The sequence below is a fragment of the Montipora capricornis genome, chromosome 13 (genome assembly GCF_036669925.1).
Source record: "Montipora capricornis isolate CH-2021 chromosome 13, ASM3666992v2, whole genome shotgun sequence".
In the NCBI taxonomy this organism is placed as follows: Eukaryota; Metazoa; Cnidaria; class Anthozoa; order Scleractinia; family Acroporidae; genus Montipora; species Montipora capricornis.
In genome coordinates this window covers 16,991,900-17,005,718 of record NC_090895.1, presented here as the reverse complement: position 1 = coordinate 17,005,718, position 13,819 = coordinate 16,991,900, and the positions used below count along the sequence as shown (strand labels likewise).

The 13,819-nt window shown below is 36.3% G+C and overlaps 2 long non-coding RNA genes across 2 annotated transcripts; one reads left to right on the top strand and one right to left on the bottom strand.

Moving 5' to 3' along the window:
* Positions 1–5,095: 5,095 nt before the first annotated feature.
* LOC138029595 (uncharacterized) lies at positions 5,096–13,117 on the bottom strand. The gene is made up of 3 exons (XR_011127895.1): positions 13,065–13,117; positions 11,851–11,941; positions 5,096–5,775 (listed from the first exon to the last, which is right to left on the bottom strand). It is a non-coding gene; the product is annotated as an uncharacterized lncRNA (long non-coding RNA).
* On the top strand, positions 7,543–9,651 carry LOC138030074 (uncharacterized). Its single transcript, XR_011128030.1, has 3 exons — positions 7,543–7,812; positions 8,111–8,208; positions 9,174–9,651. It is a non-coding gene; the product is annotated as an uncharacterized lncRNA (long non-coding RNA).
* Positions 13,118–13,819: the final 702 nt, after the last annotated feature.

Genomic DNA, 13,819 nt, shown 5'->3' with positions numbered 1-13,819 from the left:
CCGTATGTTCATTGTAAATGAGGATTAAAATTGAATGTAAAAAAATAGGTTTCTCAATGTAAACCATCGAAAAAAATAACATATCTATGTTCAGTCGCTTCTAACTCGGTTTCTGAAAAAAATATGTCTAAAGGGAGTTGTCAATTTTGTGACGAATTATTAACAGCTGATTGCTTAGTTGCCAAATTCTGCCGTTTAATCAACGAGGCGCCTAATAGGGTGGAAGGCATGATGTTTACTTTGGAGACAAAAAAAGAAAACACGATAAAACTCAACGTGAAAATTTGAGTTCCTCCTTTGAACACATCTAAATCAATCACTTATCAAAAATCAAACTCGTAATGGAACACTTGGACGCCAAACTGTCGAGCAACGTTGGATCGAGGAAACCCAAGTGTGATTGCTTTGCAAGATCTCAATAAAACCACTGAGATATCGTATCTCTTGTTCTTATGGCCAAAACAGTGTACTTTGCTGATTGGTTCATTTTGTCAAAGCTTCATTCACCGGCTATTTCTTTATGATTACACAATTTCTTCACAAACTTTGAACGTAACATTCGACAAACAGTCCAGATTAGAAAAATTGTCTATCATGCATACGTAAAACCTAGCGTTAAGGGCCCACTGACGTATTTTTTGGGGTGCGTTGCTAAGGATGTAATGGTTAAGTAATTTGAGAAAATTTGGCATTATTTTGGTCAGTTTCCAACTTTTGTAAGCCAATGACCCTAAATATGACGTCATCATACCACGCCCATGGTCACGTGATCAACAAAGGAAAACTCTAAATTTGTCCCCTTGCTACGCAATTTGGGTATTTAATCGATGGTTTGATAATTTGTATTCGTTTTTGCATCCAACCAAGTATAGTTTTCTTTTTATTTTAAAAAATGATCTTTTTAAAGACATAAACGATACTGAAATACCCATAACCTTTTTTAAAAAAGATGATTTAAAAAAAATTAATGCTTAGCTATATTCTGTATTTTGGGGTGAAACGTGGCATGTAAAAAAATTGATTCAATTTAAAACCGCCGGAAATTTAGCTTTTTTCGTTGTCAGTTCGTTTACGCATGCGCAGTTGATCTGAGAAGGAGCGCGAGGAAGGGCGAGGAAAAACCGTCGATGGAAACAACAGTTTATGCAGTGACTTTTGCTTGTGAGTGGGTTTTCTTGTCAGCTCATGATATGATGACGTCAATTACCGGAAGTAACATTTCACTTCCTTAGCAACGCGCGAAAAATCCGTCTGTGGGCCCTTAAAATGTAACATATAAAAAAGACAGAATGAAAAGAAAGAAAAACCGAAATCGGGTAAAAGCATAGCCTCCTATCACAGACTCTTTTACGGTCAATCGTTCCTCCCGCCCGGACACGACTTACCTAAAAGGAGTCTGCGATAGGAGGCAAGTACGAGCAATGACCTTTCATTGCTTCCTCTTTCGGTTTTACTTCATTAATAAAAGTATGACTTCAAGTTTATACCTTGAGAAGAGAAACCTTCTCTGGTTTTTCCATATCCTACCATGTTTTACCTTTTAATAATACTGCAAAGTTCTGAGACTACACATGCACCTTACTACAATTAACTATAAAGATCATGAAAATTCTATTTCAAAGTTGATCGTCGATCCAAGCGACTTGTGCGCAAGCTTCTCTTTACGATTCTTGTCCAACAAATATTTTTCTTACCTTAGCTTTGTACAACTCTCACTTCCGCAAAATTATTCGGGGTAATGTTTGCCAGAGACTTTTCGGAGCCAGAGGCAACAAAGGGCCTCTCCTAAAAGCGAACATGCAAATGTTAGCAGGGCATTGTTCGTGGAATCGCGACCTGGTAAAGTCACGCGAATCTGACTGAACCTGTTTTTAATACTGAATGAATGATGTGCTTATAAAGGAAAATGCAAAATGTATAATTTACATTTCAAGTTCTCTTTTTCAAATTTTAAAATTCTTGCTCACTTATAAAACGCAATGTGCGTAAACTAGAGTAATATATGCCAGTGGGAAAATTACCAAATGAAAGAATGGGAAGATAATAATATCTTGAGGACGTCTCGGTATCCATCAAAATGTACATGACATTGACAAACTTCAGAAATATAATTTAATAGGGCAAAAAGCAAGACAAACGTACAAGACCCATCTTGAGTTAAATCAGATAAGTTAAACCAACCTTTGAATTGGTAAATGACGAAGATAGCATTATCATAACCTATGGAACGAGACGTATGGAACGAGACGTCTGAAAGACGTCTAAAACAATAAAAGGTGATTTTTGATTCTTACATAATATCGTATTGATATAATACATGCCTTATTGAGTTTAAGCAGACTTCAATAATATCCTTCCAAAACTTTAAATCACATCAAGGATTAACTCTGTTTCACCCAGAATGAGTAACTGTTAAGTATTCATCGGGAATAGTCACGAGATCGAAATTACAGAGAAAAGGAAGTTGTAATTACCGGAAATTTTATTTTCCAGACATCACTTATTACGAGACGCTGTTGTTACGGAGCAGTCGAGCAGTTAGCAACTGAAATGTGCTCAATGCTTTGTGGCCTTAAGGAAGGTGGCTCTTAACTCCCAAACTGTTGCTAGGGGCTTCTTCAAATAATCATTTCTCGAGTCCCTTTAATTCTACAGTTACTTTTTTTTTTTTAATTAAAATTTAAAAAAGTTGCAACCATTTTGTAGGGCTCTTTGACTAAAAAGCTTCCATAGCAACTATTGTCTTTCTGTAGTTAAGTGCCACACCTCCTTAAGGCAAACCTAAATTAAAGAAAAATGTAAAGAGTTAACCCTTTCTGACTAGATCAAGAATCTTCCTGAAAAGGGCGAAAAAAATATAAATGAAACTAGGAAAGAACTTTCTGTAGACTGTTTCTTCCAGGCAAACCATTTTTTCAAAAGGCTCTTTATTGTAACAATAGTCTGAAGTTGTGAAGTATGTTGAAGATGCATCGTAATGAAGAGGTTCAAGTCAAATGCCTTCTTTCTTCGTTAAGCGGTTAATGGAAAGTTAAATCACGCTACTATTTGTTTCCAAACTCAAAGTGAAGATAAGTTAGTTATTACTACATTTATTATTTCCTGAAAAATGACTATGTCAAAATAGGTTATAGAGTGCAAAACGGAAGTTAAATATGACAATTACTTGCCAAAATACATTGTTCGTGGTTATTCTTACGAAGCTTGTTTCATTCCGACCAAGGGACTCATCAGAGACCTTTCTAATTAGCAAACGCGTTGGGCATCACACCCAAAGTGCCGTTCGCTAAAAAAATGATGACATCAATTTTATTTTTTAATTTTTTATTTGGCACAGAAAAAAGAAATTAAAATGCAAATATGAACAATCAAAAAAGATAAGATGGAAAGAAAAATTATTGAATTACATTGGTGGAGAGGAGGTCTAAAAGAAACTACTAAGCTTATGTAAATTAGATCTCCCCAAGTAAAAGCATCTATCTATCGTTGACATGCAAGTTGGCAACGGAGAATACAATTATTACAAACATTTAGTTATTTAACGTGTTGAAATATAAAGTAATGAACGAAAATTAAAAACCGTTTAAACTTACAAGTTGGTAATGAAGCATACAATTACAAACACTTAGTCATTTAATTAAGGCCGGTTGAAATATGTAAACAGTTGTCAAAGTAAAATTGCAGGGTGAAAACAATTTGCCATAGGAAGAACAAAATACTTAATTTTCACAATAGTTGTTAAAAAAGAATGACTTTAGTGCTTTCTTGGAGGAAGCTGTTGAGGAAGAATTGATTATAACAATGTCAAGAGAATTGTAAAATTTAGGTCCCTGATAGAAAGTAGAAAATTGTTTAATGTTAGTCCGACAGAAAAGGAAACGAAATGCATGAGAGTTTCTCGAATAATATGTGTGAATTGAACTGTTTAGAGTGAATTTGCTAGCTAACTTGGGAGGAGGAGTCCGCATTTGATAGGATAACATGAACTGACCAAGTTGCAACAGGTTAAGATCATGGAATTTTAGGATTCCAAGTTTCTTAAATATAGGATCAGAATGAGCATTAAAATGAGATTTATCTATGATTCTCACCATTCTTTTCTGCAATTTTACCAGACGAACAAGGTTAGTTTCATAGGCGGACGCCCAAGCTATATTACAGTAAAATAAGTAAGGATAAACAAGTGAATAGTACAATACACGTCAGGGGAAGATCCAGGGTGGGTGAATAGGGTGGCTAGCCACCCCCCATTTTGGCTCTTTTTTTTTTTCTATTTAGCTGCTTTTTGTTGTATTTTGATCATTGCTGGAAGAGATACAGTAACTGCTGGCGTGAACACTTATATTAATGGCATACATATTAGACAGAGTCAAAAGGGCACCCTAAACTATCTGGTCTTTTGTCAGAGTTTATACTTCGATTATTTCAATTCACCTTCCTTAAAATATTCCTAGATCGGCCACTGCACGTAAAGAGTATGAAGATAAATAAAAACTCGATTTGTGTATCATTGCAATTGATTTCGACACTTTGTTAGCCACATGAGATCTCAGACTTCCAGGTTAGGTTTTCATCGATGATTACACCCAAGAAAACTGTTTCTTTAACTTGATCAATTTGTTGTTCATTTATCAAAATTTGAAAATTATAACTTCTACGTTTTTGGTTTGGTTTGGTTTGAACACTATAAACGATTCATTGAAAGCTTATTAACCCTAAACCATACGGACAACTTATTTAACCGTCGATATTCAGCTTGATTAACCAAATATTCAGGATCTTTACCGGACATAAAAACTTTGGTATCGTCCGCGAATAAAATCAGTTGTAGTGTCGTAGATGCATTGACTATATTATTGCTGTAAAGAAGAAAAAATATAAAGTCCCTAGAATAGAGCCCTGAGGAACCCCACAGGATGTGTTAAAGCGAGAAGAGACATTACCATTGAAATCTTCAAAATGCAATAGCTTTTTACCCATTTTAAGGCCAGTCCACATATACCATAGTGCTCAAGTTTGTCAAATAAAATATAATGATTAACTGCATCGAATGCTTTTGAGAGATCAAGGAAAATACCAACAGCTATATCACCACGATCTAAAGAAGAGGAAATCTTATCATGCAAATCAACCAAAGCAAGTGTAGGGGAGTGATTTTTCCTGAAGCCATAGTGCTCATCACAAAGGACATTTAACTGAATTAGCTAGATAATCATTTCAACGGTTGTAAATTATTCTCTCAAGAAATTTGGAAAAACTAGGTAGAAATGAAACAGGTCTATAGTTAGTGAACAACGACTGGTCATCAGCTTTGAATAAAGGTATTACCCGTGCTTTCTTTATTTTATCAGGTACAATGCCATTAGCAATTGATAAGTTAATAATGTGAGCTAAAGGTTCAGAGATTAATTGGATAGATTCCTTTATGAGGGACATTGGAATGTTATCATAACCCGCAGCTTTGTTGGATGCAAATGGCCATTTGTTTATGATTGCACAATTCCTTCACTTCTTTCTCGGAACGTAAAAAAAGCGGATGACAAAAAAGAAGAGTCGAAATCGGGTAGAAGCATGGCCTCTTATCGCAGACTCCTTTATGGTCAATCGTTCTTCCCGCACAGGAATGACTTACTTAAAAGAGTCCGCGGTAGGAGGCTCTTCTTGTTCAACAAATATCTTTCTACCTTAGCTTTGTGCAACTCTCGCTTCCGCAAGATTATTCGGCGTAAGGTTTGCCTGAGAGTTTTCGGAGCCAGAGGAAACAAAGGGCCTCTCCTAAAAGCGAACATGAAAATTTTAGCATGGCATTGTTCGTGGAATCGGACCTGGTAAAGCCACGCGAATCTGACTTAACCTGTTTTTAATACTGAATGAATCATGTGTTTCTCTTAATAAAGAAAAGTGCAAAATGTATAATTTAGATTTGAAGTACTGCTTGCAAATTTTGAAATTCTTGATCACTTAATAGCAAAACATAATTTGAGTAAACTACACTATATACTCGAGGGGAAAAATAACCAAATCAAAGAATGGGAAGATATAAATACCTTATAGACGTCACAGTCTCTATTAAAATATACATGACACTGACAAACTTTCGAAAAATAATTTAATAGGGCAAAAGGCAAGACAAATGTACAAGACCCATCTTTAGTTAAATCGGATGCATTTCTAGGTTTGCGTGACAAGCTTTACCGTATGCACACAACTACTAACCTTTGAATTCGTGAATGACAAAGTTAATATTGTCATAACACATTTGTATTTTATAAGCTAGTTTTTTGAAACAAGGTTATAGTATAAGTTTAATTTTAATAAAGCTTCCTACCAACGTACAAATGAAAATATACATACAAAAGTACAATAGGTAAAGGAAAGCAATAGGGGGAAACTGAATTCCCATATAAAAACTGCCCTCCAAAAAATAAAAGATAAAACAATTAAGAATAGTATATCTAATATATAATTACACATTGTGTACGAAAACTAAAATAACTATCTATTTACAAAGATAATTAAGTAGTAAAGTTTTAAACGAGTTTAAGCTAGAAGCAGACATAACCGAGTTTGGTAAAGAGTTCCGCAGCCATCACCCTACTAGCAGTGCCTTTCATTTGCTTGCTCGATTTTGATCTTTATTGTATATGCGCTGCATGTTGCCAGGATACAGTCTCGAATCCAAGCCTAATATGCCAGATCTCGCCGCCATCTTGGTTTTTCATGGTACTGCTGGCTCAATTATAACGATCGGTTTTGTCACTAAACGGAAGCTCGGACTGGAAAAACTTGTTTGACGAGAGAAAACACGATTGACTAGTCCAGAAGTTCGGGCTGCGGCGGCTTCAAATTGTTGACGCGATTCGGGCAGAGCCTCCTTTTCTCCTAGTCAGTAAAGGAAAAGACAAAAGGAGGCTCTGCTCGCAGGGTGCGCAGCCATTAATGTAACGGTTAAAAAAATGAAAATTTAAAATCGCTTGTCCTCGCTGCTTTAGGCCTAATTTTAAAGTCGTGGTCACTTCTAGTTCTTGTTGGGCCAGTCAGATCCACATTTGCGGTATAGTCAATATCAGAATAGAGCCATGAATTATCTTGTAAAGATGAAGCAAGCAGAGGATTTCCTTCTAAGCTCCAATGATGACCAGTTTAATTCAGTCAGCCTTTCAGAGTAAGGTTTATGAGATCCACATATCAATCGAGTAGCACGACGCTGGATGGATTAAATACTGTGTATGTGTTTAACCAAATAAGGCTTCCACACTGGGCAGGAATATTCCAAAATAGAACGAACTAAAGCATTAAAAGTTGTTCTAATTGCCACAGGATCTTTGGGCCCGAATGTTCTCCTTATTAAACCCAACACTCGATTTGCCTTACCAACCATGTAATTGATATGAGCGTCCCACCTTAAAGAAGATTCAATCCAAATACCCAGGTGCTTATGTTTATCTACCGACGACAGATTATTCTCATTTCTCACATACTGATGAACTAAAGGACATTTAGACTTGGTAACATGTAGGGCCTTACACTTTTCAGGATTCAGCGTGACATTCCACAAGTCACACCAGAAGGCAACAGACAGAAGGCCACTCTGAAACTCAACACAATCATCTACAGATGCGATGTTACGATAAAGTACACTGTAATCTGCAAAAGGCTCTGTACTACAGCTTACATTTAGGGGGAAGTCATTTACATACAGCAGGAAAAGAAGTGGCCCTAATATACTCCCTTGAGGGACACCACTGAGGGACACCAGGGGACACCTCCATCCATTCTGATGAATGACCTCCAATAATGACTCTGTGTACGGTAATATATTAAGGACTGGGCGGTTATAAAAGTAAACGTGCTGCAAATGGCTAAACGATTATACATTTTGTATAGCAGCTAAAATTAAAAGGCATAAAACCAAGCAATTATGCAACCATTCAGTGAGGGGTCGTATATCAATGTCCACAAGATTTTCTCTTCTACAAAACAAAAACACAAATTTGAATGGATCGGCACCAGTAGCATTTAAAATTATTTATCAACATAATGAAATAACAAGCTATCACAGTGCATATTTTGCCGATATTGAAAAAATAAATTCTTATTCTGTATTCAGTTCTTTATCAATGTACTCTGGTCCACTTATGGAAGTATGACCTATGGTTTTCACAGATTGAGGGCAAGTACTCTTTGATTTCTTCACTAGCTGCTGCAGTAAGTAATTTGCTTTATTTCCATCATTCTTTTTAACTAGTTAACATGCCTGCTTTTTTATCACACACTTAAAAGCCTGCAGATTGGCTGCGCTCTCGAGCCGGAGTCTTACCAGAAGAAGTTCAAAAAAAAAAAAGCGTTTTCGTGGGTAGCCTTACCCTTTTCGGCCTTTCCCCACGCCTTTCCCACACGCCCTTTATTTTTTCCTTTTTGCCCGGTTTTTTCAGTTGAAGGAGATGTCCATGTTCATATTGTAACTGAAACTGTCAGTCGGGGTGAGACGCAAGAATTCATGTGCCCACCCTGGTCCTACCACCGACGATGGGAAGAACAAGGCCACGGGACAATATGTTGAGGATCATGAAAATGCACTAGCCCACCCGTTTACCCCTAAGTAATCTCTTTTTGATTATAGTGCAAGACCATCGTCACAGTATCACATAGAGTGAAACCTTGACATTACAGATAGTTTTGACCCATGCTAATCTGCGATCATTCTCTTTACGGAGAAAGTGTCCTCTGCAAAGAGAATAAGGGGTGATTGCAGGTGAGATGAATGGCATAACAGTACAAGACCGTACAAAGCATGGGCGGTTCTAGAATATTTAGAAACAAGGGGCCGATAAAGGTTTGATGAGAGCATTATATCCCTCCCTCTACCCTTGACGAGTTTAGATGAGGCTATGTAAACAAGGAAAAAGTCCTCTATTGCTTAAATATATTTTTTTGGCTTCCAGAAGCATATTTCTTTCCAATGAAGGACATAAAGTGGGCCTTTTATCTTTTCCCGGGTTGTTACAAACTAATTGAATTGACAGTTATCCAGTTATCGAGAGTTACTGCAGAGGCTGGAAAGGAAGCTTTGTTTTTGAAAAACCACTGAAACAAAACGAAATATTTGAGTTCATATGACGTTCTTGAGACACAATCGAATTTATCAAAATCAAATTCTTAATCTCATATAGGCCAACACTTGATCAAGCAAAAGAAGAAAATTGGGAATACACATCGGAAATCAATGGGGAAGCCATTAGCGGACAAGCAATGTTGAACCGAACGAAACTGACCTGCTTCATTTGATTGTTCCGCCAAGGGCTTGTTTGTGTTAATGAAGAGAACGACATACTCTGCTGATTATTTTAATTCATCTTGCCTTCAATCAATCTTATAGCTGTCTACTCACAAGAGTGTTGATTACAGGAGCGTCCATTGTAAAGTACTAAAAAAACACCATCCTTGGTGCTGGATTAGGCAGTTTAGGTTCTTCAATGTATTTTATAAACTAGGTGCATTTTAATCATTGAAAAAAGTGTATCCAACCAAGCCACTGTCTAATTGGTTCCTCTTTTTAATACTATGAGGAAACAGTGAAATGGCGTACAACCTACAGTTAACACCATTAAATATATCACCCATCATAATAAATCAATGTGGAAAGCAACATAATAAAACAACAATGACTAAAATATCCGTGTATCGTCATTAAATTTTTTTCAGAATGTTAATATGAGAGGTTAAATTTAGTACAGACGCATTTACTTTGCCGCGTGGAAATTTTGAAATGAGCTCAGTAAGCCCTCGAATGCAAATACAGGCGAAGCCCTGTTTGTCTCGAATCTTGATGTCTGATCGAACTGACAGTTTTCAATGTGGCGTTCCCTTAATTAATTTGAGCCTTAGTGACAACATATAAATTTTGGTGTAGATTTATATTTCTATTGATATTGATGAGAAGTGAAGCATCCGTAAGAAGTGAAATATGTGCTGACGAATCACAAATCCCACTCCTTACTTCGCGTGCACCTTTCGTTTTAAACCTGTTTCGAGGTACAAGGTTTTAACGTCCTTTGCTTACAGTGATCGAGAGCGATTCCACAGGATATGTTCCCGAGCTAAAGAGAGATTCAACATAAATTTTAACACATAGCAATTTTGGCGCATCGACTGTTTAAAGAAATCAGTTAATTGGAACGAGAAGCCCGAAAAGTTCCTGAATAAGTAAAATATGATTTGTGATTCTTGCATAATATCGTATTGATATAATGCATGCCTTATTGACTTTAAACAGACTTCAAAATTATCCTTCCAAAACTTTAAATCACTTCAAGGATATAGATTAACTCTGTTTTACCCAGAAAGAATAATTGTTAACTACTCATTGGCAAAAAGTCACCAGATCGAAATTAGAGAAAACGGGAAGTTGTAATTACCGGAAATTCTCTTTCCCACACAACACTCATATATTATGAGACGCTGTTGTTAAAGAGCAATCGAGCAGTTAGCAAATGAAATGCTTTGTGGCCTTAAGGAGGGTGGCTCTTAACTGCCAAACTCTTGGTGGAGACTCCTTCAAATAATCATTTCTCGAGTCCCTTTAATTCTACAATTACCTTTTTTTTTTGGATTAAAAAAAAAGTTGCAACCATTTTGTAGGGCTCTTTGACTAAAAAGCTTCCTTAGCAACCATTGTCTTCCTGTAGTTAAGTGCCACCCCCCTTAAGGCAAACCTAAATTAAAGAAAAATGTAAAGAGGCAACCCTTTCTGACCAGATCAAGAATCTTCGAGTGACAAGCTTGGTATCTTCTGAAAAGCGCAAGAAAATTAGATATGAAACTAGGGAAGAACTTTCTGCAGATTGTTGCTCCCAGGCAACACAATTGATCAAAAATCTGTTCATTGTAATAATAGTCTGAAGTTGTGAAGCATGTTGAAGATATATATTGTAATGACGAGGTTCAAGTCAAATGCCTTCTTTAAGCCGTTAATTGAAAGTTGAATCACGTTACTACTTGTTGCCAAACTCAAAATAAAGATAACTTAGTTATTACTACATTTATTATTTACTCACACTTGACTATTCCAAAATAGGTTATACGGTGCAAAACAGAAGTTTCTATGGAAACACAAAAATCAAACTCGTAATCGAACACTTGGACGCCAAACTGTCTAGCAATGTTGGATCGAGCGAAGGCAACCAGCTTCGTTTGATTGTTTTGCAAGATCTCAATAAAACCACTGAGATATCGTATCTCTTGTTCTTATGACGAAAACAGTGCACTTTGCTGATTTGTTCATTTTTTCAAAGCTTCATTCACCGGCTATTTCTTTATGATTACACAATTTCTTCACAAACTTTGAATGTAACATTCGACAAACAGTCCAGATTAGAAAAATTGTCTATCATGCATACGTAAAACCTAGCGTCAAATTGTAACATATGAAAAAGACAGGATGATAGGAAAGAAGAACCGAAATCGGGTAAAAGCATAGCCTCCTATCGCAGACTCTTTTATGGTCAATCGTTCCTCCCACCCAGAAACGACTTACCTAAAGGAGTCTGCGATAGGAGGTTAGTAGGAGCAATGACCTTTCATTGCTTCCTCTTTTGGTTTTACTTCATTTAATTTATTAAAAGTATGACTTCAAGTTTATCCCTTGAGAAGAGAAATCTTCTCTAGTTTTTCCATATCCTACCATGTTTTACGTTTTCATAATACTGCAAAGTTCTGAGACTACACATGCACCTTACTACAATTAACTATAAAGATCATGAAAATTCTATTTCAAAGTTGATCGTCGATCCAAGCGACTTGTGCGCAAGCTTCTCTTTACGATTCTTGTTCAACAAAGATCTTTCTTACCTTAGCTTTGTACAACTCTCACTTCCGCAATATTATTCGGCGTAAGGTTTGCCAGAGACTTTTTGGAGCCAGAGGCAACAAAGGGCCTCTCCTAAAAGCGAACATGCAACTGTTAGCACGGCATTGTTCGTGGAATCGGACCTTGGTAAATTCACTCGAATCTGACTTAACCTGTTTTTAATACTGAATGAATGATGTGTTCGTAAAGAAAAATGCAAAATGTATATATATTTTTTTAAAGTTCCCTGTGCAAATTTTAAAATTCTTGCTCACTTATAAAACGCAGTTTGCGTAAGCTAGACTAATATTTGCCAGTAGTAAAATTACCAAATGAAAGAATGGGAAGATATAAATATCTTGAGGACGTCACGGTATCCATCAAAGTATACATGACATTGACAAACTTCAGAAAAATAATTTAATAGGGCAGAAAGCAAGACAAACGTACAAGACCCATCTTAAGTTAAATCAGATACAATGTTCGGTTTGCGTGACAAGCTTAACCGTATGCACTTAAAACCAACCTTTGAATTGGTAAATGACGAAGATAACATTATCATAACGTATGGAACGAGACGCCTGAAAGACGTCTAAAACAATAAAAGGTGATTTTTGATTCTCTCATAATATCGTATTGATCATGATGAAGTATATCATCATTAAAATCACTTTCAGAATATTAATATTAGATCTCAAATTGATCACAGACGCATTTACTTTACCACGTGGAAATTTTGAAATGAGCTCAGTAAACCCTCGAATGCAAGTACAGGCGAAGCGCTGTTCGTCTCGAATCTTGATGACTGATCGAACTGACAGTTTTTAATGTAGCGCTTCGCTCAATTTGAACCTATCATTTTTGGTGAAAACATTTTATACTTCTATTGATATTGATGAGAAGTGAAGCAACCGTACAAAGTGAAATATATACTAACGAGTCACAAAACGAATTCCTTGTTTCGTGTGCACCTTTCTTTATAAACTTTTTTGGAGGTAGAGAACTTTAATCTACTGTGCTTACAGTGATCGAGAACGAATGCACAGGATCTGTTCCCGAGCCAAAAAGGAATTCAACATAAATTTTAACACAGCAATTTTGGCGGATTGACTGTTTAAAAGAATCAGTTAATTGGAACGAGAAAGCTGAAAAGGTGCTAAAACAGTAAAAACTGATTTGTAATTCTTACATAATATCGTATTAATATAACACATGCCTTACTGAGTTTAAGCAGACTTCAATAGCATCCTTCCAAAACTTTAAATCACTTCAAAGATTAACTCTGTATCCCCCACAATGAATAATGGTGAACTATTCATGGGGAAAAGTCGCGTGATCGAAATTTCCAAAAACAGGAAGTTGTAATTATCGGAAATTTTCTTTCCCTGGCATCACTCATTATGAGACGCTGTTGTTAAAGAGCAGTCGGGCAGTGAGGAGCTGAAATGTGCTCAATTTTTTATGCCCTTAAGAAGGGTGGCTCTTAACTACTAAACTGTTGCCAGGGAATCATTAAAATAATAATTTCTCGAGTCCTTTTGACTCTACAGTTACCTTTTTTGGGGGATTTTTAAAAAGAAGTTGCAACCTTTTTGCAGGGCTTTTTGACTAAAAATCTTCCTTAACAACCGTTGTCTTTCTGTAGTTAAGCACCACCCCCCTTAAGGGAAGCCTAAATGAAAGAAAAATGTAAAGAGGCAACCCTTTCTGACTAGATAAAGAATCTTCGGGTAAGTAACTTGACATATCCTGAAAAGGGCGAGATAAATATAAATGAAACTAGGGAAGAATTTTCTTCAGATTGTTGCTCCTAGGAAAAACAATTGTTCAAAGATCTCTTCATTGTAATAATAGTCTGAAGTTGTGAAGTATGTTGAAGATATACCGTAACGAAGAGCTTCAAGTCAAATGCCTTCTTTGAACGGTTAATTGAAAGTCGAATCAAGTTATTACTTTTTTTCAAACTCAAAA